Raw genomic sequence first — 20,819 nt, forward strand, 5'->3', positions numbered from 1 at the left:
CGTGCAGGAAGATCACAACACTCCCGGTATCAGGGTTAGGGCACTGTGTGCAGGAAGATCACAACACTCCCAGTATCAGGGATATGGCACTGTGTGCAGGAAGATCACAACACCCCTGGTATTAGGGATAGGGCACTGTGTGCAGGAAGATCACAACACCCCCGGTATCAGGGTTAGGGCATTGCGTGCAGGAAGATCACAACACTACTCCCGGTATCAGGGTTAGGGCACTGCGTGCAGGAAGATCACAACACTCCCGGTATCAGGGTTAGGGCACTGTGTGCAGGAAGATCACAACACTCCCAGTATCAGGGATATGGCACTGTGTGCAGGAAGATCACAACACCCCTGGTATTAGGGATAGGGCACTGTGTGCAGGAAGATCACAACACCCCTGGTATCAGGGATAGGGCACTGCATGCAGGAAGATCACAACACTCCCAGTATCAGGGATATGGCACTGAGTGCAGGAAGATCACAACACTCCCGGTATCAGGGATAGGGCACTGCGTGCAGGAAGATCACAACACTCCCGGTATCAGGGTTAGGGCACTGCGTGCAGGAAGATCACAACACTCCCGGTATCAGGGTTAGGGCACTGTGTGCAGGAAGATCACAACACTCCCAGTATCAGGGATATGGCACTGTGTGCAGGAAGATCACAACACTCCTGGTATTAGGGATAGGGCACTGCATGCAGGAAGATCATAACACCCCCGGTATCGGGGATAGGGCACTGCGTGCAGGAAGATCCCAACACTCCCAGTATCAGGGATACGGCACTGCATGCAGGAAGATCACAAGGGCACAAGTTCTAGTCACATTGACTGATCACATTACTTTTTTTGTCAAGCTACCAACCGTTTCCATTTCCCATCCCCCCAACCATCACCTCAGTGTGACCATTGGTAACATCAATAAATAAGAGGGCAGCCAGCCAATAGGAATACATATTCATTCCTAAACTGACCTTAACTGACCTGAAAAGTGTCAATTTGTATCATTTTCTGTTAGTGCGCACTAACAATGGTTAGTGCGCACTAACCAAAAAAACGATTTTTTAACGATAAATCGTTAGAATTCCTATTGTATTGTGTTCTTTAACGATTTAAGATGATTTTAAAATTATCGGACGATAATTTTAATCGTTGAAAAACGATTCACATCCCTATAATTTTAACTCAGCTTGGATTTGGAAAAGGAAAGTAATTTAGGCCTAGATTTTCTAACATACCTCGGCGGCATGAATCGCACGGTACTGGGGGGTGGGGGGCGAAGTGAGGGGCAGGCCTGCGATAGCCAGCAGCGATCGCACCTCCGCGGTGCGATAGCTGCCGCTTTCGCACCCAATAGCACTATCGTAAAAGATGGTGCTATTGGGTGCGAAATTGAAAGCGAAAAGGCTCCTTACCTTTTCGCCATCCATGCTGTCTTCGCGGCGTCCGCCCTGACTCCTCCTCTTCTGGGGCTAACTCTGCCCCTGACTCCGCCCCATTTTAGCTATCTCACACGAAAAAGGACTTTTCGCTTTCGAAACGTCCCTTTTCACATGCGCTAGCTTTAGAAAATGACCCCCTTAATCTAAAAAAATATTCAAACCTTTTCCATAAAACTGCTCAAAAAATCAGGTCTAATTTGTTTTCTAAAATGAGAGCTAACTGAGCTCAAGTTGAGACTCCCAGGGAATTGCATTCAATAGAGTTGGACCTCAACATACTAAAGCATTCTGCCTAATAATGGACAACTGTACTTCATGATATTTTGGGATTGCCAATAGAGCCTATTATAATGATCTCAGGATTCTTTGGGAAGCCAAATAACATGAAATACCTTGATGAAGACACTTGAAAACAATAGAAAGTAAATTAAATTAGGCCATCTTCTCCACTAGAGGCCAATGCAGGCTATGGAAGATAGGGTAATGTGATCATAAGGTCTATTTCTCTTAATCAGATGGGCACCTTTATTCTGAAGCAGCATTAACTTGTTTAATCTTACAGCAGGAAGACCTTAATAAAGGGCATTTCAATAGCCAGTTTCCTAGCATGTAGACAGATGGACTCAGGACCAGTGGGTTATGCTCCCCTGCCAGCAGATGGAGACAGAGCAAGCTGACATCACAGTAAATGTAACTCTGCAGCGACCCCAGCCTGCCAGTATTCTCTTCAAAAGCAACTGTGGACAGACTAGCACATCTCCAGCAGATGGTGGACATGTATTTCCCTATGGGGATTGCTTCAAGCTTTTTGGAAGAATAGGATGTCCTTTCGTGAATTACAAACTGGTTAAAAGACAGGAAACAGAGAGTAGGATTAAATGGTCAATTTTCTCCGTGGAAAAAGGTAAACAGTGGAGTGCCTCAGGGATCTGTACTTGGACCGGTGCTTTTCAATATATATATAAATGATCTGGAAAGGAATACGACGAGTGAGATTATCAAATTTGCGGATGATACAAAATTATTCAGAGTAGTTAAATCACAGGCAGGCTGTGATACATTACAAGAGGACCTTGCAAGACTGGAAGATTGGGCATCCAAATGGCAGATGAAATTTAATGTGGACAAGTGCAAGGTGTTGCATATAGGGAAAAATAACCCTTGCTGTAGTTACACGATATTAGGTTCCATATTAGGAGCTACCACCCAGGAAAAAGATCTAGGCATCATAATGGATAATATTTTAAAATCGTCGGCTCAGTGTGCTGCAGCAGTCAAAAAAGCAAATAGAATGTTAGGAATTATTAGGAAGGGAATGGTTAATAGAACTGAAAATGTCATAATGCCTCTGTATCGCTCCATGGTGAGACCGCACCTTGAATACTGTGTACAATTCTGATCACCGCATCTCAAAAAAGATATAGTTGCGATGGAGAAGGTACAGAGAAGGGCAACCAAAACACAGCAGCTAGAATACTAACTGGAAAAAGAAAGAGGGACCATATAACTGAAACCCTAGCAGAGTTACATTGGCTACCAATTGAACACAAAATTAAATACAAAACCCTATGTATCATTCACAAACTAATTTATGATGAGAAATCAGACTGGTTGAACACAGCATTATGAGTACACATTCCACACAGGAACCTCCGATCAGCAAATAAAGTGCTAAACTAACCCAAGTGAGAAAAAGAGCCCTATCACTAGCAGGACACATAATCTGGAACACACAATGCCTCCAGAGATCAGACTACAAAGTGATCTCAAGACATTTAAGAAAAGTTTAAAAACATGGCTTTTTAAACAAGCATTTTATAAAGAGACAGGAAAATAAAGAGAAATTATTCAGGAAAAGACAGAAAGGCATCAACACACAGTCCGAGGACTGTACAGTAGATTAGTCTATGAACTCCACACCACAATAAAGCATAACGATAATACTATATGTGACAAAACTACCGGTGTAAGTACCTTGGTACAATTGGTCATGAACTACTTCACTAAATGTCTATGTTTAATGATATATTGTAACCGAACCTTTGACGGCACCTGTTAGAATGTACTATAGTCTAGGGATGTGAATCGTTTTAGGACGATTAAAATTATCGTCCGATAATTTTAATATCGTCTTAAACCGTTATGGAACACAATACAATAGAGATTCTAACGATTTATCGTTATAAATCGTTAGAATCGTGAGCCGGCACACTAAAACCCCCTAAAACCCACCCCCGACCCTTTAAATTAAATCCCCCCCCCTCCCGAACCCCCCCCCCCCAAATGACTTAAATAACCTGCGGGTCCAGCGGCGGTCCGGAACGGCAGCGGTCCGGAATGGGCTCCTGCTACTGAATCTTGTTGTCTTCAGCCGGCGCCATTTTCCAAAATGGCGCAGAAAAATGGCGGCGGCCATAGACGAACACGATTGGACGGCAGGAGGTCCTTCCGGACCCCCGCTGGACTTTTGGCAAGTCTTGTGGGGGTCAGGAGGCCCCCCCCAAGCTGGCCAAAAGTTCCTGGAGGGTCCAGCGGGGGTCAGGGAGCGATTTCCCGCCGCGAATCGTTTTCGTACGGAAAATGGCGCCGGCAGGAGATCGACTGCAGGAGGTCGTTCAGCGAGGGTTCCGGCGCCTCGCTGAATGACCTCCTGCAGTCGATCTCCTGCCGGCGCCATTTTCCGTACGAAAACGATTTGCGGCGGGAAATCGCTCCCTGACCCCCGCTGGACCTCCAGGAACTTTTGGCCAGCTTGGGGGGGGCCTCCTGACCCCCACAAGACTTGCCAAAAGTCCAGCGGGGGTCCGGAAGGACCTCCTGCCGTCCAATCGTGTTCGTCTATGGCCGCCGCCATTTTTCTGCGCCATTTTGGAAAATGGCGCCGGCTGAAGACAACAAGATTCAGTAGCAGGAGCCCGTTCCGGACCGCTGCCGTTCCGGACCGCCACTGGACCCGCAGGTTATTTAAGTCATTTGGGGGGGGGGGGGTTCGGGAGGGTGGGGGATTTAATTTAAAGGGTCGGGGGTGGGTTTTAGGGGGTTTTAATGTGCCGGTTTTGCGATTTTACGTTTTTTCGATTTTTCACGATTTTTCACGATTTTTCACGATATTTTACCCCCCCAAATGGCAACAATATGATTCCCTCCCCCTCCCAGCCGAAATCGATCGTTAAGACGATCGAGGACACGATTCACATCTCTACTATAGTACACTTTTACCTACATTAAATATGTGCCTACATGTAAACCGTTGCAATGGTATTTAACTTAGCAATGGTATAGAAAAGTTTTTAAATAAATAAATAAATAAATAAATAAAGGGGATGAAACAGCTCCTCTATGAGGAAAGGCTAAAGAGGTTAGGGCTGTTCAGCTTGGAGAAGAGACGGCTGAGGGGGGATATGATAGAGGTCTTTAAGATCATGAGAGGTCTTGAACGAGTAGATGTGACTCGGTTATTTACACTTTCGAATAATAGAAGGACTAGGGGGCATTCCATGAAGTTAGTAAGTAGCACATTTAAGACTAATCGGAGAAAATTCTTTTTCACTCAACGCACAATAAAGCTCTGGAATTTGTTGCCAGGGGATGTGGTTAGTGCAGTTATTGTAGCTGGGTTCAAAAAAGGTTTGGATAAGTTCTTGGAGGAGAAGTCCATTAATGGCTATTAATCAATTTTACTTAGGGAATAGCCACTGCTATTAATTGCATCAGTAGCATGGGATCTTCTTAGTGTTTGGGTAATTGCCAGGTTCTTGTGGCCTGGTTTTGGCCTCTGTTGGAAACAGGATGCTGGGCTTGATGGACCCTTGGTCTGACCCAGCATGGCAAGTTCTTATGTTCTTATGCCTGCCAGGACCTTCAACAATACAGCTTTCTGCTTCAGTGAGTACTAACCCTTTCAGTCTGTCTCACTTTCAGCTTCATCACTCTGTGTCTACATCTGGGACCTGTCCCTGCTACACCGCGCTGCCTATCACCTACTCGAGTGTGAGACTGGTCTCCTCTGCTGAGGACCCCTGGACTACTTCTGCTGGGTTACCTTCACTGCTGCCTGCTCCCCCAGGCAGTACCATCGAGCTGTACAATAAATACAACTTCTCTGTGTCTGCGTGTATAGAGTCTAGCCTAGTACTGCGGTTCCTCATGGGGGCTCCTCCCCTTGGGAGAGGCCATCACCGCAGTACCCAAGAATTCACTCCAACACCTCATAACCAAAGCAGATCACTGGGGCCTTCTGTTCTAGGCCTGCTGGCAACTTCTCGCAATGTGAAGGTTCCTCGATTCTACAGTTGCAGGACAGATCCTTTGTCCCTGGGAATAGACGTTCTTATACAGGTCTGGCCAGAAGACAGATTGCTTTATGCCTTCCCTCCATGGCCCTTGCTGGGCAGGATAATTTGCAAGATTGAAGGCCCCAGGGGGCTAGTACCCCTGGTGGCACTGGACTGGCCCAGGCATCCATGGTATGCAGATTTGTGAAGACTCCTGGTGGAGACCTCCTTCATCTTCTGCCACACATAGATCTTTTACTCTGTTCTGTCTTATGGTTTGGCCCTTGAGAGGGTTCGCCTGTTAAAGCATTGTTATTCCTTTGCGATGATTGCCACCTTACTCTGCGTGTGCAAGTTCTCTACTTCCTTGGCTTATATACAGGTTTGGAGAGTTTTTGAGGCCTGGTATGAGGAGTGGGTGTTCATCCTCATTCATTTAAGATCCCACTCATTCTGTATTTTTTGCAGGGTGGGTTGCATAAAGGATTGGCCCTTAATTCCTTGAAGGTGCAGGTTGCGGCTCTTGCCTGTTTCAGATGCCCGGTGGATGGTGTTTCTTTGTCGTCTCATCTTGATGTGGCCCATTTTTTGAAGGGAGTGAAACATTTTAGGCCTCCCTTGAGGTTACTGGTTCCATTGTGGAGTCTTAATTTGGTGCTGGATTTTTTGGCGTGCCCTACGTTCTGACCGCTGCGTAGCCTTTTCTTGTGGTTGTTGACCTTGAAGACTGTGTTCATGGTGGCTATTTGTTCAGCCTATCAAATTTATGAGCTGCAGGCCTTGTCTTGCTGGGAGCAATTCCTTCGAGTGACTCCAGGGGTGTTACAGCTGCATATTGTTCCATCTTTGTTGTCCAAGATAGTCACGAACTTTCATTTGAATCATTCCGTCTTCTTGACATCCCTGAATAAGATCAGGGATGCAGAGGAGTATCGCCTCTTGTGTTCCTTGGATGTCAGGTGACTTGTCATGCAGTATCTGGAGGTTTCTGAACCTTTTTGAAAGATGGATCACCTGTTTGTTCTCCATGGAGGGAGTAAGCAGGATGCTTGGCTTTGGGGGCTATCATAGGTTGTTGGATTAAGGAGGTGGTCACAGCCATGTATAAGGATGCCAAAAAGTGGTTGCCTACTCAGGTTAGGGCTGATTCCACTAGGGCTCAGGCAGTGTCTCGGGCAGAGGTTAATTTGTTGTCTCCTATTGATATCTGCCGAGCTGCAACGTGATCCTCCTTACACACTTTTTCCAGGTTTTAATGTCTCGATGTAAAGGCCCAGAGGATGCAACCTTTGTTAAATACAGTTCTGGTTACCAGTTTTTAATCATGTTTTTATTCAGTTTTTTCACTAGTCTGTTCACAGTTGCTTTTGAAGAGAATACTGGCAGGCTGGGGTCACTGCAGGGTTATATATGCTGTGACATCAGCTTGCTCCATCTCCCTCTGCTGGCAGGGGAGCATAAACCATTGGTCCTGAGTCCATCTGTCTACACCAAGAAAAACAAAATTATCAGGTAAGTAATTTCTCCATTTTTACCTGTACCAGTGCCTATACTACAGTCAGTAAAATTTTAGTATCAAGAAAAATACACCCCTACTGAATATATCTGAAGGTCACAAACAATGAGTTAACAACTTGTGATACACATTGGTGGGCATGGTAAATTGGGAGCCCAAATGCACACCCAAGCTATAGTCTCCTTGGTTTCAGTGTACAATCCTCTTAAACCTACTAACCCACAACAGCTCTATTTTTGATGGATTGAGTTTAAGTTATGCCTGTATGAACGCATTCACATTAGCAATCACAGAGGACTGATCATCACATTTCATTTCATTTATTAGCATTTTATATCCCTCTTGTAAAAGCAAATTATCCAAGCTGTGTAAACAATAAACGACATGCATAATATATCATGCAAAACCATAAAAATTACAGAAAACATAAAAGTAAACGAAATTCAAATAAACATAAACACACATAATTACAATTAATTGTCTGTCATCAGCAGAGAGATATCAGTCCACTCTATATTCATTGATCAACCCTATTACTGGAGCTTTAAAAAGGTTAAAAAGCAAGAGTGACAAAACTGATCCCTGTAGTACTCCAAATCTCAAAGGATATGGAGTGAATGAAATATCTTTTCAACCACTCTTTTAACCCTCCCTGAAATAAATTATTTTAACCACTGCAGTGTAAGCCATTCATTCCTATTTCTTGCAGTTGCTATAGTATAAAGCAATGGCTAATAGTATTAAATGCCGCTGATAGAGTCAATAGAACCAATACAAAATCCCTCCCTTCATCTACTCACATATGCATGATAACAAAACAAATTTGGTGCCATGTTTTCAGTGAGAAAGACAGACTAACAAGGATGGAGAATTCCCACCTCCCTCACATATTCTAGAAGATGTCCTTTCTATTGAGTTATAGTATGCCCACGCAAACTGACAATGGGCTTCTTTCAAATTAACTAAGAATACTGGGATCATTATGGGATTTCAAAGACTTAATGGCTGATGCAGTAAAACTTGTGCTAAAACTGTTTTAACATGCATGCTGTTAAAAATTTAGAAGGAAATTTTCAAAAGGTTTCAGCACATAAAAATGAAAGTTATACACATAAGTAATATTTTTGTAAAAGCTTAAAATATGTATGTACTAAGGATGAGTAGAATAAAAAAATGTGTTTTGGTTTGCTCATTCTTTTTGTCAGGACCCAAATTTGTTTCATCAGTTTCAATATGAAAAAAAAAATGGGGTAAATTTCATAACATGCGTGCGAGCATACATGTGCGTGCGCTACCCAGCACGAGGTCATGAACACCCGATTTTATAATTTGCGCGCGCAGGCATGCGCAAGTTATAAAATCCAGGATCGGCGCGTGCAAGGGGGTGAACAATTGTGTATCTTGCATGTGCCGAGCCGCACTGTCTTCCTCCATTCCCTTCACCCTAACCTAACCTAACCTTCCCACCCCTTCCCTTAACCTTTCCCCCCCAGCTCTACTTAACCCCCCAAAATCTTTATTTCACCTTTTGCGCGCACCGGCAGGCTGCTGGCACGCGATCCTCCGACAGAGCTGCAATGGCCCCTCTGTCAGATGCCTCTGGCCCCGACCCGGCCTCGCCTCAGACCCGCCCCCACCCCACCCCTTTTTCAAGCCCCGGGACTTACACTCGTCCCGGGGCTTTACGCACACTGCAGGGCCATTTGAAAATAGGCCCGGCGCGCATAACCCCCCTATGCACGTAAATCCTCCTGGATTTATGCGCATAGGTCTTTGAAAATCTGCCGTTTGTTTATTTGTTTCATTAGTTTATTTGTTTGCTATTAAAAGCCATGAGGGAACCATTGAGGTGTATTCTGGGCTCCAGAACTATTATTATCTTATCAATTCTAATGAAATTTGTGAGAAGAAATCATCAGAAGGGGAAAAAACTGTAAGGTAATTAGACTGTAGCAAAGTGGTATCAAAAATGGCATAAATGTGGAGAGGGTGTTGGGGGTCTCCCTGCACAGTGATAACATCTTGCACTTCCCGACACCACTGATTCCCATCTGGAGCAGCTGGGAGGATGGAGAGCCCCTTCAGTGATATCATCAGACTGAGCTTAAAATGTGGCATGCAGTGACGCTCCAAAGCCATACACCAAAGGAGCGTTTTTGCAGTTTGACCTCCAACGTAAGTTTTTCATTTAACCTTCTCTTGATGGATGAGAAGAGGAAAAGTGGTATTAGAGCCTTTCTACCTAGTCCTTTTCCTGCCTCCTCACTATCTTAGCCCTCTTACCAGCCAAGAAGTTTCTGGTACTTCTGAACTTGGACCTTTTGGTTCTGTTCCTTTGGAGGCATTGATCTCCCTCAGTCCCAATGGACCTATCCCTCCCAAGGTTAGGAGCCTAAGTCAGATGGGATTGCTGCACAAGGTTTCCGGTATGGAAGATCCTGTTCTCTCAGTCCTAAGTGGGCTTCCCAATTGGTTTCATTGTGATCCTCTACTCCATTGAGTCATATGGATAAGCAGCCACAATAATGCTGGAATCTCTGTTGGTTGCCATCACAAAATTGGAGGCCACCTTGTCGTCAAGGATTAATTCCATGCTGGGTTCAGTGGGTAACATATCTGTGGCATTTAATGAGCAATCTCAGAAGATTCAAGAACATGCTGAGAAACTGTTTTGAAAAGTAAAATTCTACCTGTGACTGAGCAAAATACTCTTATGATGAGAGAAAATCTTAACTTACAAAGAAGGTTAGAGAATCTTGGTAATTATGGCTTAATTATAGAGAACAACTCTGGATTCCCTGTACGTACCTGGATCAGTCCAGACCGTGGGTTATGTCCCCAATCCAGCAGATGGAGTCAGCCAAAGCTTTGAGGGGGCGTCACCATAAGTAGAACTACCCCCTCTGCAGGAGTTCAGTATTTTCTGACTCCAGCAGATGCGAGTAGGGAATTTGGAGTGCTCCCAATTCAGCCTCTGCTTCTGACTTTATCTTTGTCTTGTTTTCTTGGGCGACTGCCTATTGCTTTTGAATCAAGTTTGTTAAAAAAAAAAAAAAAAAAAAAAAAGGTAATTAAGGGATTCAATTTTGGGGAGGCGTGGCTTACCCTCTGTGTGTGTCCTTTCCTTCGCTGTTCGGACGGGGTAAGTCCTATCGCTTGAAGTATTATTGTGGTTCTTTCTTCTTTTCTTCTTTGCAGATCCCCAAACACCTCTGGTTGCCTCGCGGATGCCGGTAGTGCCGGCCTCTCCGCGCTTACGACCCTGACCGCGGCCATCTTGGGCGCCTCGTGGGCTGCTCGGGAAGGCAGGCAGGCAGGCATTTTTTTCCGGCGGGTAGTGCGGCCGGGAGGGCCCCCCCGCGGCATTTTTTGTTCGTCAGCGGGCAGTGCAGGCCATCGGGCCCCCCCGCGGCGGCGGCGTTTCGGCTCGCGGGACCCCGAGGGCTCATTTTTGAATTTTGTTTCGCGGCTCATTTTTTCGCGGTTTTCACGTCGTCCCGATGCCGCGGCCGACTCGCTGCGCGGCCTGCGGCGAACCGGGGTCCCGCATTTCTCGTGAGGGCATCTGTGCCCGGTGCCTTCCCGGGGGGGAAGGCACCTCACAGCCCGTCGCCGATTTTTCCTTCCTAGCTCCTCTGCCCGGACGCCGTGGGCGGGCCCCTCCCCCAGTCCTGGCGGGAACGGCGGCCATCTTGAACGCTCGGCGCCCCGATGAACCTCAGGAGAGGCTGAATGACAGAGAGTCGGATTCGGATTCGCCCCCAGCCTTGCTGCCGGAGCAAGGTCCGCAGGGGCAGGAGGCCACGGATGTGCCTCCCGCCAGGGCCCCCTCGGCGAGACCGGGGTTTTCCCCGGAGTTTGTCCTGCTTATGCACACGGCATACCTGCAGGGTCTGGATACGCCGGTGGAACCCCCCCCCTGCCAAGCTATGTCGGGCCTCGCCTTCAGCTCAGGCCCCCCCCCGTTGTGGCGGGAGCGGGGGCCCCTCGTGTCCCCGCCCGGGCCCGGACTTCGCCAGGGGCGGCGGGAGCGGCGCCGGACCCATTGGACCTTGACCCTGACTTTACAGATCTGGGACAGGGGGACGCCGCGACGGAGGGGGACGATCCGCGGACGCTGCGCCTCTTCCAGAGGGAAGAGTTGGACGAGCTCATACCACGCATCATTCAGGAACTGGATCTGGATCCACCGCCGGACCCACCCGCTCCAGTTGCGCCTGCGGTGGTCACATCCTCGAAGAAAGGAGACCCGGTCCTGGCAGCCCTGCGCCCGAGAGCGCGGGCTTTTCCCATTCACGAATCGTTCCTGCAGCTCCTCACGAGAGAATGGGATACCCCTGAAGCTTCGCTGAAGGTGGGTCGTGCCATGGAACGACTGTACCCGCTACCTCAAGATTTCCTGGATCTCATTAAGGTCCCGAGAGTTGACTCCGCAGTCTCGGCGGTTACGAAGAGGACGACAATCCCGGTGACAGGAGGCACGGCCTTGCGGGATACGCAAGATCGCAAATTGGAGATCTTCCTGAAGAGAGTCTTCGAGGTCTCCGCGCTGGGTATGAGAGCAGCGATGTGCAGTTCCCTCGCCCAGCGGGCAAGCCTCTTGTGGGTTCAACAACTTCTCACCTCCCAGGATCTGCCTGCGACGGAGGCTGCCCAGGCGGACAGATTGGAGGCTGCGGTGGCGTACGGGGCGGATGCCTCGTATGACCTGTTTCGCGTCCTGGCGCGGTCTATGGTCTCGGTGGTGGCGGCCAGACGGCTGCTGTGGCTTCGCAACTGGGCGGCAGATACGTCTTCCAAATCGAGTCTTGGCTCCCTGCCTTTCAGGGGTAAGTTCCTCTTTGGGGAGGATCTGGATCAGCTCATCAAGTCGCTGGGGGAAAATGCGGTTCACCGTCTTCCGGAGGATAGATATCGCCCTTCCCGGGCGTTTGCCTCGTCCCGGACTAGAGCCAGAGCGCAACGGCGTTACAGGACCTACAGGCCGGGGGGCTCCAGGCCGGCCGCTTCCAGGCCCCAGCCCTGGTCGCGCTCCTTTCGCGGCCGCAGACCCGCGCGCACCGCCCTCGGGGCAGGAAACCCCTCCCCCAAGCCCTCGCAATGATGCCAGGTTCGCCCACTCCGCCGTCCCCAGGATCGGGGGACGGCTGAAGTTCTTCTACAAGGAGTGGGCGCGGATTACCTCAGACCAGTGGGTCTTGGACACCGTACGGCACGGTTACGCATTGGAACTTGTTCGACCACCAAAGAGTCGTTTCATATTTTCCCCCTGCGGCTCGAATCTCAAGCGGCGAGCAGTGCAGTCAACGCTGGACAGGCTTCAGGAGATAGGCGCAATTGCGCCCGTGCCCTTCGGAGAGGTGGGCTTGGGCCACTATTCCATCTACTTCGTTGTGCCAAAGAAGGACGGATCGTTTCGGCCCATTCTGGACCTCAAGGAGGTCAACAAGTCCCTCCGAGTGCTCCGCTTCCACATGGAAACGCTGCGGTCGGTGATCGCAGCGGTGCATCGGGGGGAGTTCCTTGCCTCCCTGGACCTCACGGAGGCCTACTTACACATCCCCATCCGCCCGGATCATCATCGTCTCCTTCGATTCAAGATCCTGGACCAGCACTTCCAGTTCATAGCCCTGCCGTTCGGGCTAGCGACGGCACCACGCACCTTCACCAAGATCATGATAGTCGTGGCTGCGGCTCTCCGGAGGGAGGGCATCCTGGTCCATCCCTATCTAGACGATTGGCTTATTCGCGCGAAGTCGTTCGCCCAAGGCCAAGCAGCGGTGTCCAGAGTGTTACAGTTCCTGCGTTCCCTGGGATGGGTAGTGAATTTTTCCAAGAGCTCCCTCGTGCCCTCACAGCGTTTGGACTTCTTGGGGGCGACCTTCGACACCCGATTGGGCAAGGTCTTCCTGCGGCAGGACAAGGCGCTCTCCTTGCGGGATCACATACTACGGTTCTCTGCGTTACCGGAGCCTACCTCCTGGGACTACCTGCAGCTCCTGGGGGTGATGGGTTCCACCATCGACATGGTCCCCTGGGCGTTTGCGCACTTCCGGCCCTTACAGTGGGCGCTCCTCTCCCATTGGAAGCCGGTCTCGCAGGACTACCAGATGATCCTTCCGCTCCCTCAGAAGGCCAGGGACAGTCTGGGCTGGTGGCTGGATCCGGCGAATCTAGCCCGAGGCGTGTCCCTCGACGTACCGGATTGGGTGGTGGTAACCACCGACGCCAGTCTAGCGGGCTGGGGCGCGGTCTGCGATCGCAGCGCCACGCAAGGAACGTGGTCGGCGGTGGAGGCGACATGGTCCATCAACCGTCTGGAGACCAGGGCGGTCAGTGGTATTAGAGCCTTTCTACCTAGTCCTTTTCCTGCCTCCTCACTATCTTAGCCCTCTTACCAGCCAAGAAGTTTCTGGTACTTCTGAACTTGGACCTTTTGGTTCTGTTCCTTTGGAGGCATTGATCTCCCTCAGTCCCAATGGACCTATCCCTCCCAAGGTTAGGAGCCTAAGTCAGATGGGATTGCTGCACAAGGTTTCCGGTATGGAAGATCCTGTTCTCTCAGTCCTAAGTGGGCTTCCCAATTGGTTTCATTGTGATCCTCTACTCCATTGAGTCATATGGATAAGCAGCCACAATAATGCTGGAATCTCTGTTGGTTGCCATCACAAAATTGGAGGCCACCTTGTCGTCAAGGATTAATTCCATGCTGGGTTCAGTGGGTAACATATCTGTGGCATTTAATGAGCAATCTCAGAAGATTCAAGAACATGCTGAGAAACTGTTTTGAAAAGTAAAATTCTACCTGTGACTGAGCAAAATACTCTTATGATGAGAGAAAATCTTAACTTACAAAGAAGGTTAGAGAATCTTGGTAATTATGGCTTAATTATAGAGAACAACTCTGGATTCACAAATTGAAAACTGAATCCCCGGCAGGATTAAATGACCAGGTTGACTGGCTATCGTTACTGTGATGTTTTGATTGGGATGTTGCGTTTAAAGAGAAGGCTGGAGCCATTGGCGTCATCAAAAGGTCGCATGATGTTGCCCCTTTAAAAAGAAGACGCTGTGCATGGGAATATAGGTTCGCCATTTTGGAAGAAGGTGGTTACAGCACTTAGGGGTAGATTTTAAAAGCCCTGCGTGCCAGCGCACCTATTTTGCATAGGCCACCAACGTGCGCAAAGCCCCGGGACGCACGTAAGTCCTGGGGCTTTGCTTTGGGGGCGTGTCGGGGGCGTGTCGGGGGTGGCGCAGCGTTCAGGGGCGTGTCCAGGGCATGGCGGCGGTCCATGGATGGGGCAAGAGGCGTGACAGTGATCCGGGGGCAGGGCCGAGTGCTCCAGCTCAGCAGCCTGGGCTGGAACAGGGAGCCGGTGACGCATGCAAGTTACGCCTGCCAGAGGTAGGGGAGGGGGATTTAGTTAGGACTGGGGGGTGGGTTAGATAGGGGAAGGGAGGGAAAGGTGGAGGGGGACATAAAAAAGTTCCCTCCAATTTCGGAGCGGCCTTGGAGGGAACGGAGGCAGGCTGCGCGGCTCGGCGTGTGCAGGCTGCCGATTTTGCGCAGCCTTGCGCGCGCCAACCCCGGATTTTAAAAGATACGCGCGGCTACGCGCGTATCTTTTAAAATCCGGCGTACTTTTTAAAAATCTGACCCTTAGCGAGTAAGAAGAAAAGCAAAAGAAAAATGGATGGAATAAGATCGGTGAGCTGAGATGAGTTGTGGGTAATCGGTTTCCCCTGAAGAAGATGTCTCGAAATCTGGCCAGGTCAGGTTAAAGCGCTACCATTGACTATTTCCTCAGCGGTTCAGTTAACAGTGTGAATTGAGCATTGGGTGACCTGGTTGAGAACTATGAATACTACTGGATTGAGCTAAGTACTTTTATGAATAATGGAGAACATATAAATGGGAAGTAATTATTTAATGGAAAGATTTGCCTTCTGAAAAAAGCGGTCGACATTTCCCATTTTTTAGACAAAAATTCACAATGAATTCTAAAAAATTTGTTTGAGAAAATAAATAATTAAAGAAAAATAGGTGGCCGGTGGTTTGTTTGTGATTAAAAGTAACAAGCAGTATAAGCTGGATGGTATCCGTTGAAGTTTATGAAACAACCACTGTCCATCATAAAAAAAATTTTTGAGAAAGGATTTTTGTCTTTACAAAAAGATTTGTAAATTTTTACTCTTATTGAGGTATTTGAGACACAGGAGGCAGACAGACAAAGCAGCTACAAGACCTTAACATTGATTTCCTTCATCTTATCACTCTCATGGCAAATCTGGAAACCCAAGCAAAAGCAGATTAATTTTCAAGAACACTATCTTTTTCATCAAGTTTGGTGACAACCTTGAGCATTGAGAGCTCACTATGTCTCCTGTCATCGAAAACACTCTTTCACTGAGCATACTCATTGGTAGACAAGACAGATAGTGCTGAGCCACTCTCGCTAGGTCTGGCCAGACTCTGGACTTGTGGGACTAATATGCCCACACATCTGTGTCCATGTCCTCGATGGTCTCTATGAGGTAGCATGTGACAGAGATTTGAGCTGCCATTTCCTATGCTTGTGTATGAAGTGTGTTTTTCTTCCCAGCTGCTTTCACAATCGCCTGGGGCAGAAGTAAGGATCATTTCAGGGCAACCTTGCTTTAATGTTTTACAGTGGAGGAAGGAGTGCTAAGTATTGATGATAGGGTGCTGTTTTGACTTGTTCTACTGTCTGACCCTCTCAATGATGGTGTTTCCTCTTATGCTGTATCCCTCCTCTGACTCAACCTCTGGAGTTCTAATCGATAAACCTCCTCTGTCAGCATCCTCTTCAGATGTGTTAGATTGTTGGCCTGCAGGTTGAGCCTCCATTTCACAAGGGGATCACATAATCTAGTGAGTATATATGTGGGGTTTCTGATTACGTTCTAGTCTGTCTGTCACCTGATTTTCCAAGGACTCCAGAGAGCATAGTATCTCAGCTCTCATTCCCTTATCCTGTTGAAAGCCTTCCAACTTTTCTAGCAGGATGTTTACTTTGGGGGTGACATTTCCCAAGGTGGCATTTCTAGCACTCAACTCCTCTGTGGCATCCTTAAAGGGCTTCAGGATTTTCACAAGCTGTCTCATGACTGCCAATCATGATGCTCTAGGGCAGGGGTGGGCAATTCCAGACCTCAAAGGCCACAAACCAGTCGGCTTTTCAGGATATCCCTAATAAATATGCATGAAATAGATTTGTATTCAACAGGCAGCATGCATGCAAATCTCTCTCACACTAGTGCACCTCAGACCCAAACAGAGAAAAAAGCCTCTCTATCTTGGGCACTGTATGGCAGAGCTAGCATAGCTTCCGTCGGTTCATTGCAACAAGTCCAAAAACAGCCACTCCCATGACCTATCCCCCTGAAGGGGAGAGGAAGCTAGTTAAAAAAAAAAAAAAAAAAAAAAAGCTTTTCTTTTGACAGTGAGATGTTAAATAGAATAAAAACCTGTGCAGATGAAATTTAACACAGTGGCCAAATATGTTATGGAAATGTTTCTGATGTTAAACCTGAAGAGTACTGTTGATTCTAAACGTTATGGAACACAAAACTCATAGAACCGCAAAAAACACCATATCCTCCGAAAGAAAGGATCAAATGCAGTTTGAGAAAGTCTGCTCACACTGAAGCAGATGTAATGCAGTGTGCTCAGCCTAGTGCACAGCGTGATGCGCGATTTGATGCACGTTTTGGATGTGCTGGAATAACTCAATAATGGGATTAGCATATCCAAAATCTGCATGTAGCAAATAGTTCTCATCACAGGTAAATGCCATTTTGATGAGGCTATTAGCTAGTACCCCCGATGTAAAAACTCACTGGGGTAGATTTTAAAAAACTGCGCCCGCGCGTACTTTTGTTCGCTCGACTGGCGCAAACAAAAGTACGCCGCAAAATCAGCAGCCTATGTGCGCCGAGCCTTGCATCCTGCCTCCGTTCCCTTCCACCTCCCCCCCCACACCTTCCCCTCCCTTCCCCTACCTATCTCACCCCCCAGACCTATCTAAACCCCCCCCCCACCTTTGTTGGAAAAGTTACGCCTCCCCGAGTCAGGCGTAACTTGTGCGCGCCGGGCCGGCTGCCGGCGCACCATGTTCTGGTCCGGGGGCTGGTCCGGAGGCCATGCCCCGGGCCAGAACCACGCCTGCGTCCCCGCCCCCGGAACGCCCCTGATGACTCGCTGGCCACGAACGCCCCCAACACGCGCCCCCCAGGAAAGCCCTGGGACTTACTTGTGTCCTGGGGCTTTGCACGCGCCGGCAGCCTATGCAACATAGGCTCGGCGCACGCAGGGGGAGCTTGGGGCAGGTTTTCGGGGGGTACGCGCGTATCTTATGCACGTACCCCTTTGAAAATCTGCCTCACTGTGTGCCAGATACACAAGATTTAGCCCTCTAAAATTAATGCCAGCCCTGGAGCTGGCATTAAGTCTTGAGGCACCCAAGCCATCAACAGAAAAGCCAAAAATACTGCTTTTATGTGGATCCTCTGATTTAATATCATCGTGCTACAAAGTCGGAGGAAGCACAGAAAGCAGCAGCATGGAAAAATAGTCTTGACATTGGTCAGATTATGAAAACAGGCGCCAATTTACCAGTGTCCTTATTCCTAACCCTTGGCTGTGTGTGGGTTTGGAAAACAGATGCTCATTAATTGAGTGTCCATTTTCCTAACCCGTGGCTGTGCGTATTGCCTCGTTTCCTGGGCGCCTGATGCCAAGGATGACTTGGGATGCACAATTTCCCCTGGCACATCCTTTTTAATGCAGCTGTTTATTTGCATATCACATTGTGCGCCCAAGAGAGTTGGATGGGCATACGATAGGCAAATGGGCATCAAGTTTGGATGCCCATTTTTAGCACGTCCATATTGCATCAGCCTGACAAGAAGTAAGGATCAGTCACTGGATACACAGAGCAGCAATTCGCTGATTTAAAAAAAAAATTCTTTCACTCTGATAACATTCTCTTACGTTATCATTCTGGTTTCTTTGCCAACAGATCCCAGTTAATCTCTGAAGGCAAGCAGGATAGTAGTCCTTATACATGGGTGACATCATCAGATGGAGCCCGATGCAGAAAATTTATGTCAAAGTTTCTAGAAACTTTGACTAGGCACACTAAGCATGACCAGCAATCCCTATACCATGCATCCAAGCGGGGACGCCCTTCAGTTGCTTTTTTTTCACAGAGCTATCAGCATCATGGTTGGATTGAGCTCTAAAACTTTTAGCTTTTTGCCTTGTGGAAATCATCTTTTTTGCGGTTTTTTGCTGTCTCTCTTCTATAGTCCGTTGCCAGGTCCCTTTCAGTGCCTCCACATAGTATCCCCAGTCAAGATTTTCAGCATTTGAGCAAGTTTTCTTTCGTGGTCAGTTTCCCCCATGGTGGCGGTGCCTCGCTGCCCGTCTTCCATCGACACTCACCGCCATTATTCAGTATTTTCCCCATTTGTTTTGCCCTGTCATGAGCATGTCTGGCTTTTGCCAATGCACCCAGTGCCCAAGAACCATGTTGATCACTGATCCTCAAGAGGTTTGCATCCTTTGCCTGGAGGCATCGCATGACATCCAGGATTGCTGCTTGTGCTCACAGATAACCCCAAAGGGATGTCGGCTTCAACTCAACAATATGGGCAACCTGTTCAGGTTGAAGAAGTCCAAGCCATCAGCATTGGTGGCATTGGCATCAGAGGACCTCAGAGCCACACCAGTGGACATCATGCCATTGACATCGGCAGGATCGTCAGTTCCATCAAGGTCACCGGTGGAAAGGGGTGCCGCAGACCAACTGTTGCTGAACTCTTCCAGGCCAAGGATGTCAGGTTCATCATCCTTAACCTCAGCACCAGGAAAAGACTGGGTCGAGCATCGTGGGAAGACCAACAAGCATCCGCACTGGTCAATATCAATGGACGGTTCTGGGTATGGGGATACACTGGCTTTTGCCATGATGCCCCCAAAGGGACCCCATGGCAAGGAGCGCCAAAACTCCATCGATGCCCGGGATCCATAATGGTCTCCACTGGTCCTGGTGCCAGTCACCAATCCCCCTCGCAAGTCCAAGGAAAAGCTGGCCACCCCACCTTCTTCCCAGTCAATGTTGGCATTGGCAATGTTTGAGGAGGAGCTAGAGTGTCCAGTCCAGCTAGTGGTGGAATGGGTGCTGCAAGGCTTCAGTACCATGGCACTGATGGAACCAGAGCCAGTGCAGCCCCATGCAATCCTGGAGAAGGAACACAGAGAATTGGATGCTCTTGGGAGGAAGGTGTTCCAAGGTGCCATGCTTATTGCCCACATTGCTGTCTACCAGCTGTACATGAGCCAATATTTGTGGAACATATGGAAGCAGGTGCAGGTGGTGGCTGAACAGCTGCCTCAGCAACAGCAAGACATGCTCATGTCGCTGGTACACAAGGCTTTGGGGTGTGGAAAACACAATGTTATGATCCTGCCCGTGGTTGCGCCGCAAGCAGTCTCTCACCTTTTTCCAGCCAGCCAGTTCCCCGATACCATGCCCTACAGTCCAGAGACCGCCCACAGTTGCTCCTGCATAGTGGGCCTTGCTGCCATGCCTCTATGCGGCCTGGAGGCCGCTGACGCTGTCTTCATGCGGCAGGAGCCACCACCATCGCTTCTTCCCCTTGCATCCAGGAGGCCATCGATGCTGCTTCCAGGTGGCGTTGGAGCCGCTGCCGTCATCCTACCTTCACGGCGGGTGCCGCTCTTGCCGGAGACCTCCCACGGCAGGGAGTGCCACCTCCAGCTTCCTCTTAATGGCTAGGCAGCCGCCGGTGCCTCATGCAGCTGGAGCCGCCCTCAGTCCTCCTCCTGTGCAGCAGGAAGCCGCCTTTACAGCTGGGCCTTGCTTCTCGACCTAGTGCCATTTCAGCTCCTTCCTCTGCAGCATGGCTGCTCTCCAGGGTCCTGCCTCCTACCTCCTTAGGCATGAGGCCATGCCTCCTCTCTGGATTTAAAGGGCCAGTCCCTTGGCTCCTACTAGTGATATCATCTTGAGTGTTCCTCTTCAACCCTACAAAAAGGCTCAGCCTTCAGTTCCTCTTCGCCTTTGCAAAGAGTCAGTCATGGTGTCGGACTGCTCCTGGATCCTCCATTCCAGCTCTTCGATCCAGGAGTTCCTCATGTCCAACTCCACTTCTTCAGGGCACTCTGTTGTTCGTGGGAATTCCTTTGTCTTCCTTTGTGGTTCCTGATCCTTCATCTCATCTTCATTCCATGTTTGGTCTCTCGCTGGATCCTAAGTCCTTGTCTTCAGATGTCTTCGTCATCCGACCCTCCTGATGTCTTCACCATCATATCATCCTGAAGTCTTTATCTTCTGATGTCCTGTCCTTCCTGAAGTCTGTCATCCTGTTGTTCTGCCTCTTGGAGTCTCCTCGCTGCTTTTGGTTGGGTGACTGGGGGGTCCGACATCCAGATGTCCAGATGTCTCAGATGTCTTGTTCTCCAGTTCACTCGACACCTCCGCGATGCTCTTGACTGAGTGTCCTGGGGATTGAAGTCCAGATGTCCTGACTTGCCAGACGT

The sequence above is a fragment of the Rhinatrema bivittatum genome, chromosome 1, assembly GCF_901001135.1.
Source record: "Rhinatrema bivittatum chromosome 1, aRhiBiv1.1, whole genome shotgun sequence".
Taxonomy (NCBI): Eukaryota; Metazoa; Chordata; class Amphibia; order Gymnophiona; family Rhinatrematidae; genus Rhinatrema; species Rhinatrema bivittatum.